Source organism: Pteropus medius, unplaced genomic scaffold (assembly GCF_902729225.1).
Source record: "Pteropus medius unplaced genomic scaffold, Ma_sr-lr_union100, whole genome shotgun sequence".
Taxonomy (NCBI): domain Eukaryota; kingdom Metazoa; phylum Chordata; class Mammalia; order Chiroptera; family Pteropodidae; genus Pteropus; species Pteropus medius.
Genome location: NW_024352947.1, coordinates 2,507,811 through 2,532,497, shown reverse-complemented (window position 1 = coordinate 2,532,497; position 24,687 = coordinate 2,507,811). Strand labels below are relative to the sequence as shown.

Sequence of the window (24,687 nt, the reverse complement as noted above, 5' to 3'; positions counted from 1 at the left end):
GCCTATTTGAATTTCTAAGAAGAATCCGAATGTTTTCAGTTACAATTATAAAGATCCTTTGATTTATGGAAACATTTTATGAAATAAGTTTAAAAAGTTGCTCTGAAAATCTGGAAGTACAGTTTTTAGCACACTGGGTATTTATGAAACTATTTATTTAAAAAGTTAATGTATGTTTGCTCTTTCCTTTTCCACATTCAGTTATTTGTCTAATAGGGTCGTCTGTAACAAGGATAATATCTAATTGAATAACCAGATGTATTTAGCTTTAGGATACAGTTAGGAGTATGTATAAACTTCTATATTACTCTGCCTGGTGTGAGTGTTTTTCCAGCTTAACATTGGTGTTGGCAGTCAGGTGGTAGAGAGGCTGATTCTCTGGGCCATTATTACGATTTGTAAGAAAGAAAATTTTACAGAAAATACTGGATGTATCATTTTTGTAAATTATAAATTTAGCTATAGTCAAAAGAATAATAATTCTGCACATAGTTTCATACTATTAAGATATGTCAGATTACAGTATATCTTGGACAGTAAGAAGGATACTTTACACAGACTTTTTATTTAAGCCATTTTCGTCTTGTTTATAGATTTGTCAGTGGGACTTAACTATAGGATATTTGAAGATCTGTGTCAAGGTTTTGATAAGTAACAGACTGCTATCTCCTAATTTGATAATCTTGCAGGATAATTGCTTATGAGAGCATAGTTATTGATAACTAATAAGTTTCCTTGAAAATCACACTTATTTTTTTATAATTTAATAGCATAAAGAAAGATTATAAACCGTCAAACCTTTGACACAGTGTAGCTTAGAGCATATGGTTTAGAAAGAGAGATCTTGTTCCCAATACTGTTTCTCTCCGTTCTTTGTTGTTGAAGTTAGGGTAAAGTCATTCATTTTTGAAAGTAGACATTAATTTTTTTTTTTTTTGCCAAATGGTGTTAATAGTTACAAGATTGTGTAAGTACTAAATGAAATAACATTGAAAATGCTTTTTATTGCGCTTGGCGTAGTTCTGTGCAGGCAATACATGGCGGACGTATTGTTCTGGTAAAAGCTTGTCTCTCCTATTATAAACATAGAATGAGGATTCTTTAAGACTGTTTTGGATTGAATTGGGACTCTTTCAAGTTGTGGGCAGTTTTCTAAGAATGCTGGTGTTCTTGTCTAAAATAGGTCTGGCTTTAGTACTTATCTCACGGGGTTGTAGGGGGTGACTAATAACAGGATCTACTACATAGTAAGTTCTCAATAAATTGTAGCTATTAGTAGATCTATGACGAAAATGGACAAACGTCGATTTAAACAGGCTCTCAGGGTGATACAGTGACTAGTCTTTTTTTAACTTGATTTGGAAGTTTAGGAGAAAAGTTGCAATTTTCTGATTAAGATTAAAACCTGTCTTTATTTTTGCCTTTATGAAATTCTCAAAAGAATGTTTAATGGAAGTTGAAAACTAGATTTCTTTATTCTCAGAACGCATTGCTCCCATTTCAGACCTTTATCCGAGCAGAAGCTTCTAGTAAACACAGTACGTGTCTGCTCAGATGGGTTTCTTTCAAGGGAAAATACATTTTGCTTCCAACCCTAGAGGGTTGTTGACGGATTAGATGAACCACTGTAGATATTTATTCTCTGCGTAAGCATCCACCTCTAGCCTTGCTTATTTATGTAAGGCAATTTTTTCTTCTTCTTTTGATCGCATCACTGTTCTGATGTGGCAGTTAGTCACCTGAGGCTGGTCTAGCAGGGTGAGCCAACGTGGGTGGAGTGAGTGAGTGCTGGGGCCCTGCCAAACCTGAGAGTCTTTACTCCAGAGAGGAGTAAAAGGAAAGCTGAGCAGGTTTGAAGACAAAGGAGCTACTATTGCTCGTCAGAGTTTTAATGAGGCAGCTTGGCTTGGCTTATGTCTATTTGGGAGATTTTTTTAAATTTAGATTTTTCATATCTTCAGTTTTATTTTGGTAAGGATATCTCACCAAGGACCCATTTCTAGTTTTTATTCATATGTCCTTGCTTAAAGTAGTTCAGTGATTTTAAAAAAAGTTGTTCATTGTCAGAGGGCCTGACACTTAAATCACTTAAAGTTGCTTTGCCCCAACTTGGAGAAAGTTTTCTAAACTAGCTCTATTACTAGCAAAATTAAGGAAGTTTTCTTTTTATTTGAAAAGCAGTATAGGTTTATTGTACATATTAAAAATTACAGAAATGTATACAGTGAATAGTAAAACCTTACCCACCAGCCTCACTTCCTGTTAACAGTTTGGGGTACAGTCTCGCACACCTTTCTTCTTTGCACATGTAAACTTGTGTGTGAGTATTTATTTCATGTTTGATTTTGTAAAAATGGAGTCATCTATACATACTGTTCTGTAACTTTACATCCTTCTATGTCAGTACTATGGCATTCTTTTTTGATGGCTTTAGCAAGATTTTATTTGTATTCAATATGCTAATTTCTCTACCACCAGCTGATGTACGTAAGGAGTCACTATGTTTCTTTAGCTTTACATTTTGGCAGGTATGTAGAGGCCTCAATTACAGCAGTGTTTAGCATTCAGGAGATATTCACCAGGAATAGTTAATTTATTTGACTATCTAGTACTACTAGGTGGTGAATAGCCCCAATCATCTGTAACATTTACTATAGCCTCTCACAGCCCTATTGGTTGTTATGACAGCTACGATTAATGAAGTGTCATTGCATGAGGTTGCTATTAGAAGGTGGAGGGTCTAAGACCATGCCACCCTGAACAAGCCCGATCTGGTCTGATCTCGGAAGCTAAGTAGGGTCGGGCCTGATTAGTACTTGGATGGGAGACCACCCAGGAAGACCAGATACTGTGCATAAAAAATAAAATAAAGGATTGTAAGATGACAAGGTCCTTGCAATCTGTGAGGTCGACCAATGGTTGCCTCACCTAAAAAAAAAAAAGGTTTGGAAGGTCAGTGATGGGGAGCTCCCGTGAGGGTCATTGAGGAGCCCTTGTGAGGATCAGTGAGGGGACATCCACGTGAGGGTCAGTGAGGGGGAGCCCCCGTGAGGGTCAGTGAGAAGGAGTCCCCTGAGGGTCAGTGACGGGGAGCCCCCGTGCTAAAGTGGATAATGCTATTCTTGGGATCCTTAGCAGCATTTACTAGAAATATTGATTTGGGGACAGACCACTTTAGGCAATGCTAGGGTCAGAATATGTGGTTTCTAAAGAACTTTTTTAACAATACAGTTATACTGTTTTAAAATGGCACATTATGTTTTTAAAGTTTCATGATCATTAGTTATTTATTAAAACATCCCTTTGAGGCGGGTCAGCGGCATTTTTCCTTTTTAATGGTTGAAGAAGCAGATGTGAAGATGTTGAGAGATTTGCCCACAGGCACACATTAAATTGATGGCAGGATCTGTCGCGGTCAGAAAGTGACTGCGCCTCTCTGCTAGTTAGGCGGGTAATAATGTCGTTGCTGTTTAGAGACCTGTTGATGACTTTATGGAATAGTCAATGTGTTTTGAAACCTTTTACCTACTTTCTTTATTGAAAGAAATCAGTTGTAAAGCTAGAATTTACCTGCACCGTGGTATTAAATGTTTTATATAAATTTACCCTATTCTTTTAAAAAATAGAAAAAATCATATGAAAATGTATTTAAATTAACAGTGGACTCACTTCTTCTGGGAGAACCTTTACGTGTTGAAAATTAATATTGCGAATGAGAGGAAAACAGCATAAGGATTTGAAGAGTTAATATTTTAAAGTGAGAGAAAAGTGAATCCTCACATTATATTGCCACGGGTAATTTTGAAATATCGTGGCTCAGAAAACCAGAAAAGACTTTCAAAGAGCCTTTGGCCCTGTGGATTTAGACCCCAACTATTGTGTCAGATGACAACATAAAAGGTTACATAGAGCAAAAAAGTATTCACAACCTGGGTGGCATCCCTGAAGGTGTAAGTTTGCTTGTTCTCTATTTACTTATCTGGATTCGATTCTATTATTTCATTTTCTTTCCCCTAATATAATTCTTTTTATCTGTATGTTACCTTTTTTCCTCCCAGTCGAAAAGAACCCTGTCATCTTTCTGTGTTGCTAGAGGAAGGGTGGGAGGAGTTTTCAAGTAATAAGTGACTGTTGTAAAAAGATTTAACTTCAGGAATCATATGGAGCCTGAGAATTATATATTCAATTTGAGTAATTGCAGTTTTAAATTGCAGTTGTTTATGATTTCTTCATATATGCCTAGGTGATATTCTTCATATATGCCTAGGTGATATTTTTTGAGAGTAAACCTGGAGAATTGCTGTTTTTAATATTGTCATTTCTTAATTTTCTTTTGAGCCACCTTTTTACTTAGTTAACTCAAAGTCTTCCAACTCTCAAAACTGTCTTGCTGTGACACAAGATTCAGAGAGGAGGAGCAGGCAGTGGAAATGGCTGTTTAAAAACCCCTGCCAAGCGGAATCTTAGGGGCAGACAGATGTCTTTTTTATTGTTTGTATTGCCAGGTTAAAATTTGGGGGTATGCAGCTCTAGAATAAATTTAGCACAATTCGTATGTGAATATTCACTAAGTCATCTTAACATATCAGAGATGGAAAGAGAGGTCTGCTAATTTCTGTAAAAAATGGTTTCTTTTGAGATTGCAGTTATCATGTTTAAGCTAGAATATCTCTAAAGATGAAGTTGTGACCAGTGATTTCATTCTGGTGGCATGACAGGATTCTCTAGCTAGGATATCTTTCCCAATTCAGACCCTTCTGTCCTTTGTGCCATCGCTGTACTTATTACGTATTTCTGACAGTGCGGCTGTAAACCACAAATGACAGGCAGTAAATCATAGACAACTACTTATATTCCCAAATGCATCCGTATAAAATCAGTTTCACAAGTCCTGTGTACCCTGAGTTGTAAATTTATGCTATGCAAGTTTGTTTTATATATATCAAGTATTGTACAGTGTTTCTTAGAATGTAGATATGCAAATGATTTCAGTTTGATGGTACATTTGGTACTGTATACAGATTGGTATCTAACTTTTTAAAAATTAAATATCAGTACGTCTTTTTCATGGAGGTGATAAATTCAAGAGCCATTCTTCATTGTCAGACTTCATCAGAGGTGAATTAGAAACAAAAGAGGATGAGTCAGGGTGCGCTGTCCTCACTCACCTCATCACCCTAATGATACAGAAGGAATATAATGGAGTAGGATTTTTAGGTGTAAGTCTTGCTCTGTCTCTTAACTAGCTTCAGGACCTTAGGCAGTTTATTTCTTTGAGCCTTTTCATCACATGAAATATGGCGATAGTAATAATTACTTTGTCGTTATGAATTATAAATAAGATGACATATGCAAAATACTCATCACTGTGTTTGGTTTACAAGTGCCCAAAATAATAACTAATATATTGTGGTGGGGGCACTTTTACTATTGTCCTCATATCACCATCTGCTAGGAGTTTAGGAAACGTACTTAATGCAGCCAGTGCGCGTTGCATTGTGGTAGAGTAGAGTGCTTGGTGCCTGTGTGCCTAATTACGGAAAGCCAGATTCATACAGTTTTGGAGCCTCACGTCTTTTTTGCTTTCCTGGTTCATTTTTTTCCCATAGCTTTTAATAAAAAAGGGAATCGAATGGAAATTTTCCACCGGAAGATATCTGTTTGAGGGGCAATGTCTTCGAATAGTATAAAATTCAGGAATGTAAAGTTAGGGTGGCAGATGGTAGCGCTTCAGTGGTTAAGAGTACAAACTTTCTAAAAACTTAGTTTTTCATTGAGGCGACAGTGGTTGATAACATAAATTATAATTTGTATCTGTATTGTGTGTTACGTGCTTACCACCAAAAGTCTGGTTCTCCTCCGTTACCATGTATTTGACGCCCTTTATCCGTTTCTCCTTCCCTCTCCCCTCCCCTCCTCCTTGGTGATCACCCCTCTGGTCCGTATCTGAGTTTGCTTTGGTCTGGTTTGGTTAGTTTGCTGCCTTTTTGTTTTCTGTTCCACATATGAGTGAACCGTAGTTTTTGTCCTTTTCCGTCTGACTTATTTCACTTAGCACAGTACTTTCACGATCTATCCATGTTGTCACAAATGGCAAGATTTTATCTTTTCTTATGGCTGATTACTATTCAGTCGTGTATATATGTACCGCATCTTCCTTATCCATTCTTCTATTGATGGACACTTAAGTAGTTTCCATGTCTTGGCTGTTGTAAGTAATGCTGCAATGAACATAGGGCTCCGTAGATCTTTTCGAATTAGTTTTTTTCATATCCTGAAGTTAAATACCCAGAAGAGGAATTGCTGGATCATATGGTAGTTCTATTAATCTTTTGAAAAACCTCCATACTGTCTTCCATGGTGGCTGTACCAGTTTACAATCCCACCAACAGAGTACAAACTTTCTCATCAGATTGAATTCTAATCCTGGCACTGTTTATTACTCGTGACCTTGGGCGAATGATTTAAGCCTCTCTTGCTTAATTTAAAATTCCTGAAATGAGAATAATGATAAAACCTACCTCCTACTTTTTGGATGGATTGAATGAGATCATCCATGTAAAGCATTTAGCATGGTGTCTAATATTGGTGAACAACAGCTAGCTGTTGATTGTCATTAGTAATAGAAGGGATCAGATGCTGCTAGGGTGTATTGTTTCGAGCAGCATGGCCATTAGCAATATAATACAAGCGATGTGTCATGTTAAGTTTTCCAGTAGTGGCATTAAAACAGGTAAATTCATTTTAATAATCTGTTTAAGCTGGAATATTCAAAACATTGTCATTTTAACATGTAATCAATATAAAATTATTTGTGAGATATTTCACATTTTTTTCACACTATGTCTTTGAAATCTGGTGTGCATTTTACAACTACAGTATATTTTAATTTGGACACTAAATTTTCATTGGAGATACTCATAAAATTTACAGTTGAAAAAATAGATTCACATACCCAGGTTGTTCTTAACATGTAAAAGTTTTCTAATAACCAAATTGGATATTAGTTTTTATCTTCAAATAAAATTAAATTACTGGATCATATGGTAGTTCTATTATTAATTTTTTGAGGCCCCTCCATACTGTTTTCTGTAGTGGCCGCATCCACTGTGTCCACTGTGGAGCGTCTTACAGCCACTCCACCACGGCCTTGTTAGTTGTTGGACAGAGGGATGTGTTTTTCCCCCTTAGTTGGTTTTCTGGGTTTCTTTTACGGAGGAGCTTGGATTGGTGTCCTGGAGGGCGAGCGGGACACGTTTCAGCCATTGGTTTGGGTCTTTCAGAACAGGACTACATATTTAAATTTCTTCTGGGACAGTAAAAATATACCCAGTACAGTTACATTCTCTTCCACTCCCAGATTCTTTGTATCATACATTTAAAAACTGTCAGGGACTCCAGACTCTTCCGATGGTCCTAAATGAAGTTTTAAAATCCTTTCCAATATGGTGCTTTAGGCAGCTACCACTGATAGATAAGAATTATGCATTTAAATTCTGGTGCAGCCCAGCCTTCTCACTTGGCGTTCCTTTCCCTGTATCCATAGACCCGCTCCACGTGTAAACCAAGGCCAGGGTCAGCTCCCCTCACAGGGCCAGGTGAAATAGCGATAGGCGAGAAGCACTTCTGTGAGCAGATAACTCCTTGATGTATTAGTCATTTTTGACTAGGCTGAACCCTCAACATTTGTCGTCATTAGGATATTAAACTTTTGGATAATTTTTAAAAACACGTAGTGTATCCCCTAGAAAAACACTAACGAGCTTTTTATGTATATGGACTTGGATTAGGTTCAGACTTTAAGGTGGCTGTAGAAAGTACAATGAGAAACTTACAAGACTGCAGTTTCGAATGAGTAAAAGGCCCACGTGTGTGTGGATGGAAGCCGGCTTTTATGGCAAACCTTAACAGGGTTGTTTAGTTCCCTATCTCCACGCCCCTTAAGTTGTAACTTAAATTGTCCTGATTGTAGTATTAGCTGTGATTAAATGTTGAAACAAATATAGGGTCCTAATTAAGTACAATGAAGATCTTAAAATTGAAGTGAAACGGAGCAGTTATGTTACTTAAGCACCAATCTGCTACACAAATACTTAACCAGTCGAGTGGGTAGGCACAGTCACTGTTTATAATGCTGGTAGTGATTTTTATATGCATTTAATGTAATGTGGTAATTAGTTATCAGATTAATGTAAATATTTGAAACACTGTAAATTTTTTGTATGTTTTGGAACATTCAGTGATAATCAACTTCTAGAGACAGAAGGTAATAAAAGTAGAGGATTAGAAATAAGTATACTTCGGGGTAACAAACATGCTAGTGATAGACCTTTAAGATTTTATCGTGGAAATTTAAAACACCGAAAAATGAAGTTCGGCAAACTTTCATGTGCTTATCCGCTAGCTTTAGCAGTTGTCCACGTTTTGCCATTCTTGTTTTCCCCGTTTCATTCTGCTGCTCGCTCTCCTCCCCCTGCCTCTTGCCATACAGCATTTTAAAGCAAATCCCAGGTATCATTTCACCTATTTTTTTAACCCATATCTTTTTCCTAAGCATAGCCACAGTGCCGTTGTCACAGCTAACAATATTAACGATCATTCCTTAATGCCATTCTATAGTTAGAACACGTTCAAATTTCTGATTGTTTCAAGAATGTCTTTTACAGTTGAATTGTTTACATTAGGATCGAGTGAAGTCCTCACATTTACAGTTAAAAGATAAATCTCTTAAGCCTAGTTTCTTATTCTATAGTCTCTTCCCTTTTTAGGTTGTTTATTTGCTGAAGGAACCATATAATTTTAACCTGTAGAATTTCCCACATTCTGGGCCATTGTATCTTTGTGGTTTTGTCGAACCCCTGTATTTCCTTTAAACTGGTAATTAGTTCTAGAGGCTTTTTTGGTGAGCAAACTTCATAGGAGGTTCTGTATGTTCTTTCGGGTTAACTTAGTATCGCCAAGGTTGGTCAGTGGTTTCAGGTGCTGTCAGCCTTATCTGTCTTGTGTAAAGCTCCTGTCAACATTCACTCAGTGGTTTTACAGCCGCTAATGATTGTTGACTGATCCATTATAGAAGGACTGCAAATTGGTTTTCTAATTACAATATCACATTTATTAGTCGAAATTCTATATATTTAGTGACTCTGCGATACAGAAATGAAAGATAAATGTTTTCCCTCTCATGCTGCAGTTTTGAGAATAATGAGTTTGTGCCCTAGGAACCTCCTGAAATGACCAGTAAATCATTTTTGTTTGAGTTTGCTTTTTAGTGTTCTGGATTTTAATGCGTTCTGTGTGTTTTACTGCCTAGTGGAGGCTGTTTTTGTTATTTCACTTGTCTCATCTTTGGCCAGTTGTAGTCCTTTAAAATGGATTTCTGTGTTCTTTTGTACACGGTCCCTTTAGTTTTTGATAACATCCCTATTTTCTGGTACAGAGACCTCAGGTTCACCTTGTACATTTCCTGCCCCAAACCTGGCATCGTGTTTGTTCAGGGAGCCCCGGTTTCCTCGAGTGGGAAATGGCAGTTTGCGGGGGTTTTCACTGCTGCTGGCTTCAGCCCTGCTTCCAGGCGTTTTTAGGTTTTTTAGACCCAGGAAACGAGGCGGGTTTTGTTTGTTTCTTTGTTTGAAAGGAAAGATACATGACTTATATTGATATTTTCTAATTCCTATGAAAAATTAGAGGTTTGATTTAAATTATTATTTTTTTTCTTTTTAATTTGATGCTAAGAATCTCCGTTCCTAACGATATTAACATACACTTCGTATAACTTAGACGTTTTGAAATAACAATATTGGTCTTATAAGACTAATTGATACAATTTAAGATTCCTTTGTGTTTCTTTTTGTTGTTCATATTCCACTAGGGATACGATAGGATACTTACTTTAAAGTGACTCGAAATGATTGTTCCAATGCGCTTATCCTGTCAACTTGATAAACAAGTCATTTACTTCAGTTTGTTTTTGGTTTTTAGGGATTACTCTGTTCTTTCCTGAAAAATTTTTTTTCATATAAAATATTTACTTGATTTCAGAATGTCGAGCATTTTCAAAGAGGTGCTACCGGTCGGCATATCATTCTCCCTGTATTCTATCACTCACTAAAGAAATGAAGTATTATTTTGCCCTGTGTTTGTATTTGAAATTTAATTTATGCTTCCATGAGTTTTTGAAGGTTCAAATTTAAAAGCCCACTGTACATTTTCCAAGTCACCCGATGGTTGCTAGATGGCAGTAGATAGTTTTTGTTTATTTCTTTTTAGAATTTTAAATGTTTTACTGGGTTTTGAACATACCGCATGTCATTAGAAGGCAGATAGAACTATAATTACTTAAAAGTTGTGCTTTGCTATCTGCAGACAATAAATGCTCCCTGTAATCCTGCCCCAATCAGTTAATAATGATTCAAAGATATTTTTGAGGCCGATACATTGAAGTTATGATTTAGCGTCAGACCTCTGTATTATCTGGCTCAAATTTGCCAAGGTAGGGCACTTTTCTAGTAGAGGAGGAAGAAGCAACTGCTAGGAGTCCGTTACATGTATAGTTTTGCGTAATGCCCAGATACCGTGGAAACAGGTGTTAAAATCAGCTCTTGAGTAGGTGCGAGGTAACAGACTGGCTATACAGCTGTATTGGTTCGCTCGATTTTATTTGGTCCTGTCTTCCTCTCATTCTTCCTCTTTTTCTTCTTTCGATATTTGCGCTTTTTAGAATATTGTAAAACTTGAAGGTAACTTCCCTCGATTTGGTTTTGCCTGTGCTTACATTCGTACTGTCTAGATAAGTAAGATGTTCAACCTGACAGATTACTGAATTGGCACATTAAAAAAAAAATCAATTCTTACTGGTTCAATACAGTTAAGGGATATAGATTGGTATCTGGATGTTTTTGTGTTTTTTTCCCCTCTTTATTGCTTTATTGCGATGGGCACATTAATCATCCATGCTTCCTCAAAAAGGTCGGGAAGGACCTGGAGCAAGTTGTTAATAATGATTCTCTAGAGGGTGAGAGTATAGAAAATGTTTAGTGTCTACTTTGTGCAGTTATGATATTTGTTTTTTTATTAGGATGGACTGCTTAATTATAAAAATTTTCCACTTCTAAAAATTCGTATTAGCGATCAGTAAAACGGATGTAGAAAAGGCAAAGGGAGGAAGGTGGAAATCCTCTGGTAGCGTATATATTTTTGACCTTGACTCTGACATTTAATTGTGATGCTGATTCTTAGTTATGACCCTTAGATGGACTAAGGGTGACACTATCAGTGTCATAGTGTTTTTATGAGATTAAATAGAATAACATCACTAAAACTGAATGCCTGGCACTCAGCAAGCGGTCAGTAGACTGAGAGCGCCCCGGTCTTGTTGATCCTAGACTTGCCGCCTGATAGGTTTTGGGGAGGGGTATATGTCTATCTAGAGGGGAGTGCGTTTGGGGTCTTAGAAGAGCTTGGTATTCGTTTGCGTTCACAACCTTTCCTTAGAGCTTTCTTCCTGACCGTTCAGTTTCTCCTTCCGCTTTTCTCCCCTGTATATTTCCAGTGGGTTCATTTCCTGTTTTTCTGCCCAGGAGAGACTTTGGGGTCTACTTTGTACCTGTTCTGTTACTGTTACCTACAAATAGATGTGTAAACTTATCTTGCCCAGTAAAAATTTAAAAAGTCAAAATTTCAAGTTTTATGTATATTATGGATGACTCTGCTGGGTCATGTGTGTTAAAAAAAAAAGGTGTTTTTTTTTGTTTTTTGTTTGTTTTTGGTGCTTCTTCCACATGTCACTATAGATATAACCTGGAAAATTTGGAATTTCCAAGAGCCTTTATTGATACATAAACCAATAACATTGGAATTAAATATTTGGAGCTGGCATTGTTCCCAGAATATTGAGGATGCAAGGTTTCCGGAGGCATATGCAAACCGGTCATAAAAGCGGATGATCCGGATGGCTGCAAAGTGACATCAGACATACCATGTAATGAGATGCAGAAGCAGTCACCTTATATTAGAGGATATAGCAATATCGTCGAAGTCGAGATATCTTTTTTAATTTAATATTTTGAATGGTTAAAGTATTTACATAGCTGGAAAGTTAAAAAAAAGTATAGAGGAGCATAAAGACCTTTCACCCCACTTCCCCCTCCATCTCTGCCTTCCCCTCTTTCCACACAGATAACACTGTTGTGTCTTGCACATCATTCTGGTGTTACTCGTGCACAGAAAAGCAGACTATAATTCGCCTTCTTCTTATTCTCTTCTTTACTTTCAGTTTTAAAATCACACATGCGGTTCCGCACTTTTCAGATTTGTCACATAGCACATCTGGAGAATGCCGTCATTGCTGTGTTCTTTTAATGAGTTTATTAAGGTATAATTTTTACACCATAAAATTAAGTCATTGTAAGTGTAAAAATCAATTTTTGAATAAATGTATTGGGTTATGCCTCTGTCACCACGATCCAGTTTTAGGCCACTTTTTTACGCCCCTGGAAAGTTCCCTCCAGCCCATCTGTAGTCAGTTCTTAGCCCCATCTTCTGCCCCAGGCACCCCAGGTCCTGTGTTTCTGCAGTGGTGATGTCTCTCTGACCCTCCCTTACTTTTGGGAGTTTGGCTTGTTGACCTTGCGCTCTCGTAGCTGTTCTGAGCTGTAACTTTGTACATATATCATTTCATACAGGTGCAAGAGTATCTGTAGGGTAAATCCCCCAAAGTAGGATTATTGCTGGAAGGATATATGTATTGTTGATTTCGATAATTATTGCCAGTTTTTCCCCATATAGGTTATACAGATTTCATTCTCCCCAGCACCATGATTGCTTGTTTTTTTCAAACCTTACCAGGCAGTATGTTACCAGACTTCTGAATTTTTGCCAGTCTGATTGTGAAAAATGGTATCTTGGAGTCATTTTTATTTGCATTTCTCATGAATGAGTTTGAACGTCTTTTCATATGTTTAAGAGTCACTCGAATGCCTATGTCAACTACCTCTCCTTTAATATGTCCATTTTTTCCTGCGGAATGGTTACTCTTTAAAATGTTAATGCCAGGTGTTTTTTATATATGAGAGATTAGTTCTTAGTGATATGGATTACAAATAATTATTTTAGGGTTTGTTATTTTTGTATATTTTTTGTATAGGTTTTGTATATTTTGTTGTTTTTGCCCTGCAGAGTTTTTTTATGGTTAAAATTATTAATATTTTATAGCTTCCGAACTTTGAGTTCATTTGCTATTTAAAGTGAGGTACATATTGAATATTTTTCCAAGGTCATAACTCATTAGCACTTTGAATTAAATTGGAGGTTTAGGCAGATCTAGGACTTGTGATGAATACCTTTGAACATAGGTCATCTCACATATGTACAGGTATATTGTGTATAAATTTCGGCATATGTTTCTGGGGCTAAGGTTACGTGTGTTTTTAATTTTGATAATTATCACCAAATTGAATACATGTACCCTCCAAGGCTATTAAAGTATTGCTTTGATAATAACTGGTGAAGAAATTAATATGATTTGTGTTCAAGATGCCAGACTGCTAAACTGCTCTGGTACTGAAAAAGCTTTGATTGGAAATAGAACACTTTGCTGTAAGTAAGAATCTTCTGTTTTTTCATTATGTGTTGGTCTTCAAGGCACCAGAATTCCATTTTAGAAATTAATCTATGGCCATGCCACCCTGAACACACCCGATCCCGCCTGATCTCGGAAGCTAAGCAGATCTCGGGCCTGGTTAGTACCGGGATGGGAGACCACCTAGGAAGACCAGGGGCTGTAGGTGTAAAAAAAAGAAAAAGAAAAAAGAAATTCTAAGAGAATTTGCATTACATCTTAAAATGAAAAAAATGTGCATATTCTGTGTTTTCTTTCGACATCTACCCTAGAGCAACGCTTGTGCAGGTACACAAGGAAGTCTGTATGGATATGTTTATTGTAGCTTTATTTGTAATCATGAAAAACTAGAAGTCACTTACTGTCATTAGTAGAGGACAGGCTAAACAAACCGTGGTAAAGTCCTACAAAATAATTTGATAGTTAGCGTTTACTGATTGGAAAGATCTCCAAAACTTTTTTTTTTTTGAACGAAAAGGAAAAATTAAAAGACAATGTATTACATATAGTACCAATGATGTAAAAATATATTCATAGAAACATTATATATATATATATGGATACGTATACATGTATATAAATGGAAAAATCTGGAAAAAAATCGAGCAAGACATATGCCAAAATGATAAGAGTGATTACCAATGGGAAGGGTTGGGATTGGTGTGGTAATTTAGGACTTAGTTTAATGTTCTATTATTTGTACAAGGATAATATGTTCATAGATAGTGTAACTGAAAGCTAATTTTAAACATATGTTGGCAGCGAAATAATGTTGTTTTGTACACAGATCCCTGTAAACGCAGAGAAAGGAAACTGAAAGGGAGCCTCACTCGCTGACGGTAATGTCGAGGATGGGTGTGAGACAAGATGAAGAGAGACAGTATTTACTTGTGTATATCTATATCTTTATATTTTTACAGAGCAAATAAATTCATGTGTTAACTTGTATGATGAAAAAGAGACTAAATTTGGGGGATCAAGAATTCATATGTGAACGACGAAGTCATTTTTTTGGGCTCATTTAACAGTTCTTAATGAAAATAGCTGCCAGTTGAGTCACTAGGTAGAGAATAAAAATATAGTTTACTAATTTGCCGATAATTAGGTATTAATTTGCTTGATGTGATGCATGTTCATCATTTTAGGGCAAATAACAAGAATGACAATAAGTAGACCCTTTCTCACCATCATAAATACCAGTAGTTTCTAGTCCATTCAAGATAGTAAACAGAGTTCTTCCCCTGTGGCCTCATCTGGAATTTTCTCTCGTCTTCCCCCTTGCTCCTGTAGCCTCTCCTGCAGTCGGAATCTCTCCAGTTGAGTTTTCTTAACTTACTGGTCCAGGATCAGATCTGTTTTTATGAAGTGCGAGTCAGCAGTGAGAGGAAGACAGATAAAATTCTAAAAGGATGAAATTCTTCTTCATCCCTTCATTCAGTCAGCCTCTGAATATAAAGATGTCTCTGGTTAGTCTTTCTCTCTCCATCCCTATCTTATATCTCATTCTAGATTATGGCAAGAGATTCCTAAGCAGTCCCTGTGGTTCTGTCTTATATTCTTGGAGTCCATTTTCCACATGGCAACCACAGTGATCTAAGACATACATCAGATTATGTCACTCTGAATAAAATTTCGTGATGATTTTCCTGTTGCCGTGAGGCCATGCTTCTCTCTTCGCTATCAAAATGCTTCTTGATATGGTCATTAATAAAATTGTAGCCTATTACATGGCCAGCTTGCCCCTTGCACTGTAGTTCTCCAGACCGTATTTCTCATTTTAGGTCTTTACATATCTCGATTCTTTTCCCTGACTACCGTTTGTCGTTCACTTATCCTTCCCTAGCACCCTAAGACTGACGTATATCCCTCTGTGCTCCCCTTGTACAGAACCTGGTCAAAGTAGTTCTCTGCGTGTTGTAATCGCTCACTTGTTTAACTGTCTCCTCCACCAGTTTCTTTGAAAAACAGAGACTAGCTCTTAGAGTGCATCCCCAGTTGCTGACTAGTCCCTCGTATGTCATAGGCTTTATGTCAAATATGTGAATTAGTGAATGGTTAATCTCTCATGCAACCTGACCCTCAGCCATTTTTCTCCTTTACCTGTCTTTCTCTTCCTCTTTCCCCGCCTAGTGATAGTAGGAACAGAAGAAACGGGGAAGGGGGCAGAGGAAGGAGGAACCCGCCCCACCCCACCCCTGACTGACACTCTCTCTCTCTCTCTTTCTCTCTCCAATGATACAAGAATTTATTATTGTTATTACAAAGAATGGATATTTCAGTTTCAGATTTCTGGGCAGGGAATATGGTTTTTAGTTTAAAACCTAAAAAGGCAATATGTGTGCTGAAGTATTTAGAGGAGAGTCGACTGATGTCTGCCATTTAACTTTAAACTCCCCGATAATTCCAACATTGCTGCCACATCTGCGTCTGGTTCTGATGCGTGGCCTCTTTTTTCGAACTGTGTTCATATGCCTAGTTATTTTCATCAAAGACTGGGTGTGATGTACGGGGTAAAAGGAATTGAGTATGCAGGCCTTTAATGGAAGCTTTTACATCGAGTTAGACTACGTTTATTGTTTGCTGTAGCCGTAGGTGTCAGAGGTTAAAATTTCCTCTGGTCTTTGTCTTTGTCTTAAAGCTTTCCTCGAGACTGATACATGCAGTTCTTTCGCGTGGAATCTGTTGCCGAACAGTTCTGTTGGTGTGACGGAAAGGTGTGGGGGTGGGGCAGCACGCTGTGATCCTGTGATCGAGTCTCAGTCTTTTAGTGAGCGGGTGTCCCGAGGCTCTGACCTTCTCAAGCCAAGGGCTTCTCGGGCCCTTCTCCTCCTTCGATGAAGCGGGAAGGCTTGAGAGGGCTGGAGCTGAGTATTTCCCTTCTCCCAGGTCAGTGAGGCTCTGGTAGAACAGTTCCTCTTGAGGGGAAGGCCTCGTTAAGAAAAACAGACTGCCTCTGGGCTTATTTCAAAATGATGAAAGTCTTTCCTCTTCCCCTGCTAGAAGCAGGAGGGGATTTTTCTCTGATCTTTGAGAACCTGGTAGCTGGCTCATGAAAGTATGGGGGTTCCCCTAACACTAAGCCTCCCTGGACTTTTAAACTCTGAATTAACTGAGCCTCCAGTAATTCATCAGTTAGAGTTCAGGCCTTCCTACCCCTTAGTAGCTCCGGCAGAGGGTCCTCCTGCCCGTCTTCCCTGCTCAGTCGTAATTCTCCTTATTTGCCGCTTCATCTCTCCAGTTTTGGGGGCAGTGCTTTGTCTTGTGACCTCAATTCTCTAATAGATCTGAGAAGAGTTTCTGATTTTCAGTTCGTCGAGTTTTTGTCTTGTGCGGTTGGGAGTGATGACTTCCAGTCTCCTTACAGGAAGTCTCCTGCCACTTACATTAAATATAAATGATTCTCAGCGGGATGGTATAAAGATATGTCATGAAGCAAGTAGAGTAAAACGTTAATGGTAAAGTCCGTGCTCTGACTTGGGACACAGAAGTTTGGAAAAATACAGAGAGACATTGGGAAATTCAGAGAAGTCTTTCTATTTACGCAGAACTTTGGAGAACGAAAAGGGAGAGGGATGCTCCAAGGACAGACGACACTGGGGCCAAAGGCCCAGTCGCTCGGCCCGCCCCGCCCATTTCGAGTCTCTGAACCTTCTGTTGGTTGTACTTCCCGGCACCCACGCCTCCAGCTCCTTCTTCATAGGGCCAGTGCTCGGAGTTGGTGCTCTCATTCTTTGCTTGGGCCTCAACCCTCAGCCATGTATTTTGGTGGGTTTTTCATTAAGGAAAAAAAAAATAGCTCTGAGGGGTTATATAAAATAACGTATTTCAAACTTTGTTTGAACATAAATTTTATACAACCGCCCAATACATGTACATACAACAGACACTGGAAACACAAATTTCGTAAGATAATTCTACTATGTTTATTTCACTCTGATATTTTCCATTCTTTTCTACCGCGTTTTTGAATTGCTGGTCAGGACCTACCAAATTATCTTTACAGTCAGTCATTAGTAGGTTGTAACTCACAGTTTGATAAGCACCGTGTAGGGGGATCTTGGTGCACCAGTTGGTACTGTCAGAACGAGCACTCTCGTCTTATGCCAGACTTATCCTGGGTGTTTAGTAATTTTTTTATTCTAGTGTAAATGGTATTGTTTTTAAATTTCAGTATCTCATCACTATGTCAATTTCTGATTGTTTGCATGTAGGAATACAGTTTCCCTATATCGATTGTATACGTTGATTTCCTTTAGATTATGTAGCTGATCATGTCGCCTGCCAATAAAAGCAGTTGTACTTACTCCGTTCCAATGTAAATGCCTTTTATTTTTCTTTCTTGATTGCGTTACTTGGAATCTCTGGCACAATGCCGAGTAGAAGCGGTGAAATGGGCATCCCTCTTGTTCTTCAGTGTCAGGGGAAGGCGTTCATTTCAGGCTTTCACCAGTAAATACGATGTGAGTTGTAGGGTTTTCATAGTCGCCTTTTCTCATCTTGAGGAAATTGCCCTTTGTCCTAGTTTCCTGAGAGCTTTTATCAGGAAGGGGTTTTGGATTTTCTCAAATACATTTTGTGTCTTTGAGATGATCATGTTTTTCCTTTTTAAAAATTGGTCATGCTTAGTTACATTTAGTGACTTCTGGATTTTAAATCATCCTCCATTTGTAGAATAAGACCCACTTGATCATGATATATTATCTTTGTAGTGTATTGTTGGATTCTGTTTGCTAAAATTTTGTTTAGAATTTTTACGTATATGCTCATGCGAGACATTGGCCTGTGGTTTTCTTTTCTCATGGTGTCGTTGTATATTAGGGTAATGTTGGCCTTGCAGAGTGTGTAGGAAATCCTCTTCAATTTTCTGGAAGAGTTCGTGTTGAGTTGAAATGATTTCTTCTTTAAACGTCTCATAGAATTTACCAGTGATGCTATTTGGGCCTCAAGTTTTCTTTGTGGGTAGGTTTTGAACTACAGATTCAATTTTTAAAAAGATAGAGGTCTATTTCAGTTATAATTTCTTGTTGAGTGTGTATAGTTTGTGTCTGTCAAGGGATTAGTAAATTTTGTCTGAGTCGTTGAATTTATTGGTATTCTTGGAGTTGTTTATAAAATTTTCTTATTTTAATATGTTTGTAGAATCTGTAGTGGTGTCATGTCCCTCCTTCCTGGTAGTGGTAACTTGCATCTCCTCCCTTTTTTTCATGATCTATTTGGAGACGTTAGTAATTTTATTGATCTCAGTAAGTCAGATTTTGTTTTTATCGATTTTCTCTTAATTTCATTGATATTCATGTCGATTTTTATTATTTCCTGTCTTCTACTTCAGGTTTAATTTGCTCTCCTTTTCCTAGTTTCTTAAGACGGAAGGTGAGGTCATTTATATGAGACCTTTCTTCTTTTTCGATGATATAGATAGTAAGTACTGTAAACTTGCGGTAAGTACTGCGTTAGCAGCATCCGACACCTTCGTTGCATTTTTGTTTTCAATTCGTTCAAATATTTTCTGATTTTTCTTTTGCTTTCTCCTCTGACCTAGGGTTATTTCGATATGTGTTACTTAGTTTTCAAATGTTTGTAGACTTTTCAGAGATTTTGTTATTGATTTCTAAATTAATTCCACTGTGGTCATACTTCGTTTAGCTTAAATGCTTTCAAATTTATTCAGACTTGATTTATGGTCCAGAATGCATTCTTAGTAAATGTTCTGTGTGCAGTTGAGATGAATGCATATTCTGTTCTTGTTCGGTGACATGCTGTAGATGTTAATCACGTCAAGTTGGTTGATAGTGTTATTTACTTGTGCTTGGGATTTGAAATTCTTGGCTCTCTAGCTTTATAGTTTTCATATACTTTGGAAACAATTTGGCTATTATTTCTTCAAAAAATTTTTTGCTTCCCCCTTTCTTCTTTGGGGACTCCAATTGCATGTATATTATTAGGCTATGGGAAGTTTGCCACAGCTCCCCGATGCTCTTTTCATTTTTTACAGGTAGGGTTCTCCACCCCCCACCCCCCGCTTCTGTTATATTTTAGATCGTTTCTGTCACTCTGTCTTCTAATCTTTTCCTCATCTAATTTATTTTCATCTCCAGCATTGTAGTTTTAACATCCACAGGTTTTTATGTATTTGACGTCCGTAGGGGTTAATTCTGACATCTCTGACAGTTCTCATTATGGGTTGTGTTTTCCTACCCCTTTGCATGCCTGGTAATCTTTGATCCGATGCCAGACATTGTGAATTTTGCCATGGTAGGTGCTAGATATTTCTGTCGTCCTCTAAATCTTCCTGAGCTTTTCCTTCAGATGTAGGTATTTGGAAACAAGTGATTTTTTCAGTCTTGCTTTTAAAATTTGTTAGGCAGGCCTGAGCAGTTCTCAGACAAGGGCTAATTACTCTTCACTACTGAGACAGCCTTCCTGAGTGCACTGCCCGGCGTCCCATAGGCTGTCAGTCCTTGTGGTCTGGCCGGCAGGCCCAAGTACGCGGTTGGCCCTCTGTAAGCGCCAGGCGCCGTTCCCCCCAGTCCTTTTTCTGGTGGTTCTTTCCAAGGCCTGCGGTCGTTTGCGCCACATGCCTGTGCCCCTCCACAGGTCTCCAGGGTTCTCTTTCTGTGCAACGTTCTCCTGTTGGGTAGTTCGTTCTATGAATTCCAGCCACCTCGGTACCCGGATTCTTCTGTTTCTTCAGTGTAGTGAGTCTTAACGGCCTTCGCCCCAGTTCTCCTCCTGTGCCATGGCCCGATGACTCTCAAGACAGTGTACCTGGGCAGTGACAGGACTCTTCTCGTGGTTTTTCTGTCTCTTAGGAATCTTTGTTCTTCTTTGCCTAATGTCCAGTGACTTGAAAATTATTGTTTATTTTGTTTGTTTTTTTTTGTTTCAGACTGGATAGTGAGTGAATCTATTTGCTTATTACTCCATCTTGGCTGTAAGACTAATAATATTTTGCAAAGATAATATCTTACACATTTTTTAGAAATCAATAAGTCAAGATTCCAGAACACAGAAATGGTACATCAAAATTCATGCCACATGCCCAGTCAGTGTAGTTTACTATATTCATACGATTGGGATTGATGATATTTATATTTAAGTGTATGAATTTGAGGAAAGGTCAATCTATTCCTGTATTTACTTGTACCCTCTTTACACTGTCCTCATTGAGAATATGGAAATATTTGGGTCATAGACGTACTTTAGGGTTTCACGCCATATGCACAGTAATAGTACCTACCTCACAGGTAGACTTAAAGGAGTTAATGTAGAATGCTTAGCACAGGGCCTGGCGCATATATATGTATATGTGCCTGGCATATAAACATATATATATATATAGTAAGCGCGAACATCAGCCAATACTTTTAAGATAAGCATTTTAAAATCTGAAAAAATTAAGTGCTTTTAAGATTAGTCTTTTCTTTATTGAAATAAAACTCAATATTTTTAGCCACAAAGTTTGTTTCTGAAATTAGGATCTATAACTTATAATAGCCATTTGGCCAATATACAGCTGATCATAGTTAATAGAAAGTTTGCATTTTATGATAGTATTTAAATCATTATATTACTCAAGGATGCAGTAAAACTTAGGTTCTCTGTAACCTTTGGGAAAAGAGAGTCACTTCTAGATGTAGCTACAAGTTTTGCCTCTTTCTTACATCAAGCCATAAAAATTATAAAATGTCTTGGTATTTCATGTCGTTTAAAAGATTGTTTTAAACTTAATTTAACTTTCCTGATGCTAGTGTCTGTATTATTGATAAACCTTAGTGCTCACTTAAATGTGAGGTGTAAGTTAGAGTGAAAACAGTAGTAGGATGGTATGTTGCGTTCTCTGGTTAACCAAATGTATTATTTAATCTCTGTGGAAGAAGTATAATTACTTCTTTTTGATAGCCATAGAAATGACAATAGAGAGAATAGTGAGTTTTTTGCAAAGTAAAAACCAAGTCGAAAAGTAGAAAAAAAGAAAAATAAGGTGAAAATGGTTATTATTTACAATTAAGTCACTTACTTTTTAGTTGAAACAACAGGCCATCGTCACATATTTTCAATAGATACACTTCTCATATAAGTATAAACACATGAGAGCCAGTAAAATCAATGTAATTTTCTCTATGTGGTCATTTAATCATATTGCATCTTAAGATAATTTTACCGTATACTTGGAGAGCAGGTGATGTTGGACCTTACAGAATTAATGGAGATTTATTAAAAATACAGGATTAATTTCGTTTCCTTTATAGAATCTAAGCTAAAAAAAAAAAAAAAAGTACAGCATTGGCAAGAAATCTTATAACTGCCTTTAAGTAAATATTAAAGACTAATGTTTAATTTTAATTTTATAATAAAAGTAAATATCTTATTTGATTTAAACAGTTTCTGTTTGTTATTAAAAACTTCGAGAGAATATATGGAAAATCTAGAAAATTAGGGAAAAGATTACTCATAATTCAAACATTGCAGAGATCACTACTCTTAACATTTTAGTGTATCATTTTAAGTCGTCACATTTAGTGTGTGCGTATGTATGATAGTTTGTAACAGTAATTTTTCTTTTAATATTTTTAACATGGGCTCTTGAATGGGTAGATCTATATTAGTTACAGTTAGATTTTGAAAGGATGATGACAGGTTGTTACTACGTGATAGGGAGGATGGAATAACATTCAGTAAAAAATCTGGGTTTACAGCTTTTTCTGGCTCTCATTAGTTGTGTCCTTAAAATCACTTTAAGTCCCGCCTCTGTTTGCTTATTGATACCAGTGCTTAATAGTACTTTTCCTGTTTACCTACTGAATTGTCTTTTTGTTTTAAAAGATGTGTGTCAAATTTATCATTTTGTTATAATATTAAATAATATCTAAAGCCGTAAATATTTCCATGTCCGGCTAAATCTGATTACCTTGCTTCCAGGCATTCTTTCCCTTTCCCTGTTTTAATAGCCTTTATGAAAAATCATAATGCGGTAGGAATTCTTAAACTTTTTTGGGTCTGTTAAAAGTACAAGCGCTATATACAGATATATATTCTCTGAAAATTCTTTAACTGCAGGGTCTAGAGACCTACAGAAACCCTTCTGTGGCTTCCAGGCTGGCTGTTCTTAGGTATCTGCTGTCTTTGTTCAGTGTCCGCAGCACCTTGGTTTACTTAACACGTGCTTCCAAAATCTGACTCACCCGTGACACTTACTTTTTGCATTGACGAGATTTGCAAACTGTTATCCCAGAGTCTACCAGATGGATTGCCTTTAGCTTATCGTATCCTTCAGAAGTAATCCAGAGCAAACTGTTTCCTTCTCTGAGTTAGAGGCAGCAGTGATGGATAACATCTAAAGATCTTGGGTGTGCTAGACCACTTAAAAACTTCGGCCGTTGAGGACGTAAATAAGCAAAGTTAGGGCCATACACAGTTTTCACACAATATCACAGTGTTAAGGGCAGACCAGGTGAACACAAGTTGACTGGGACTCACTAGAGACTGTCGCTAGGCTCCATCCTGCTTTCCATAGTGACTGCGTTTTTGATGATTTTAATCTCTTCAGATATGCTACTAAATTCTATGATTAGTAATATATTAATTTTCATTTCTATATCTCTAATATTCCTAGCATTTCTCCTTGTTCTTTCACATGGTGTGAAGAAAAGATTTCTATTAGATATCACCCAGCGTCCCTAGAGATGCTAATGCTTAATAACTAGCGCCTGCTCCCCTGAGGCGTGCTGCGTAGCGTTGCTGTGCTGAGAAGCAGCCTTGTGGCGAATCATCACTTGCAATCTGTAGAGCCTGTGACTTTTTAATTTTGGGATCGCATTAGAAAGCACTTTGTTCTTTCTGTTTTTATGTCTTGACAACATATCAACTAACCATCAGAAGTTACTCAGGACTCTAAGTTTGAACTGTGGGAGATCATGACTTCTTAGGGGTGCTTCCCAAATTTCCTCGAAGTAAATGTTGCATTTGCCAAATGGCCCGATTGAGAGGTCGTGTAGGTCGCGTCTGGGCCTTCCGAGCCTGTATTCCACCTTCATTTGGTAACAGCAAGCCACTTTCGCTTAATGGACTGTCAGTGAGGGTGCCCTGCCCTTCACCGGCCAAGGCCGGAGAATGCGGTTCCAGTTAGACTTATCAGATAGATTAAAAAGACTTTCTTAGTGGAATTGGAAATAAAATATTAAAATTTTTATTTTATTAACAGATCTAATAAAAATAATATGACATGTCAGATTTGATGGGATTGTCAGTATTTTTAACCCTGTTCCGTGCCTGTCAGAGCGCTCATAATAGAAGTGAGCTGTTCAGGGAGTCCTCAGGACCCTCTCAGGTTTGGTAATTCACTGAGAAAACTCACAGGACTCGGCGTGTAGTCATCCTTTGGCGGGGATGTAATACAGCAGAAGGCTACACAGTATATTCGGCAAAAGGAAAAGATGCTTGGGGTGGAGTCTGGGGGAAACCAGGTGTAGGCTTCCAGAGTATTCTCCCAGTAGAGTCACACAGGATGACCTGTGACAACCTATTTGAAATGTTGCCAACAGGAGAGCTTGTTAGAGATGAAGCACCCAAAGTTTTTATTGGAGGCTAGTCACATGGGCACCCATGCCTGGCGCACAGCCAGATTTCCAGCTCTGGGAATGAAAGCAGGTGTTCAGCATAAACCGTATTGGTTCTACCCACAATTTAGGCACAGTGACCCACTCTTAGCAGTTAATTGCGGGATCCTCCTGAAATCCAGGTTCCAAATGTCATCCAGATGTCATCCAAGGGCCAACTTTACAAGCAGGGCAAAAATAGCTGTCAGGCCTGCTGTATCAACTCCTTTCTGCAAAGAAGCATTAGGTTTCAATTTTCTTAGGTTTTACTCTTCCCGTTGATAGCTTGATCTTAGTGATTTCTTTGCTAGAGTCTTCTTAAACTACTTTCTGCATTATATTTTAAACGAGGCAGTTTTTATCACTTTAAGTAATTCTGTGTGCATGTTACGTATTTTTGTTGTTCACTATCACCATTCTGACATCTTTCAAGTCTCATGGCTTTCAGTTTGGCCATTCCCACCAGGAACCTCATAC

General features: G+C 37.7%; 1 protein-coding gene and 1 pseudogene across 1 annotated transcript in view; both read left to right on the top strand.

Moving 5' to 3' along the window:
- The window catches only part of ARID4B (AT-rich interaction domain 4B), a 115,581-nt gene that overhangs the window by 9,050 nt on the left and 81,844 nt on the right, over nt 1-24,687 (top strand). The gene's annotated exons all lie outside the window — the stretch shown is intronic.
- On the top strand, nt 13,665-13,784 carry LOC120592673 (uncharacterized; annotated as a pseudogene).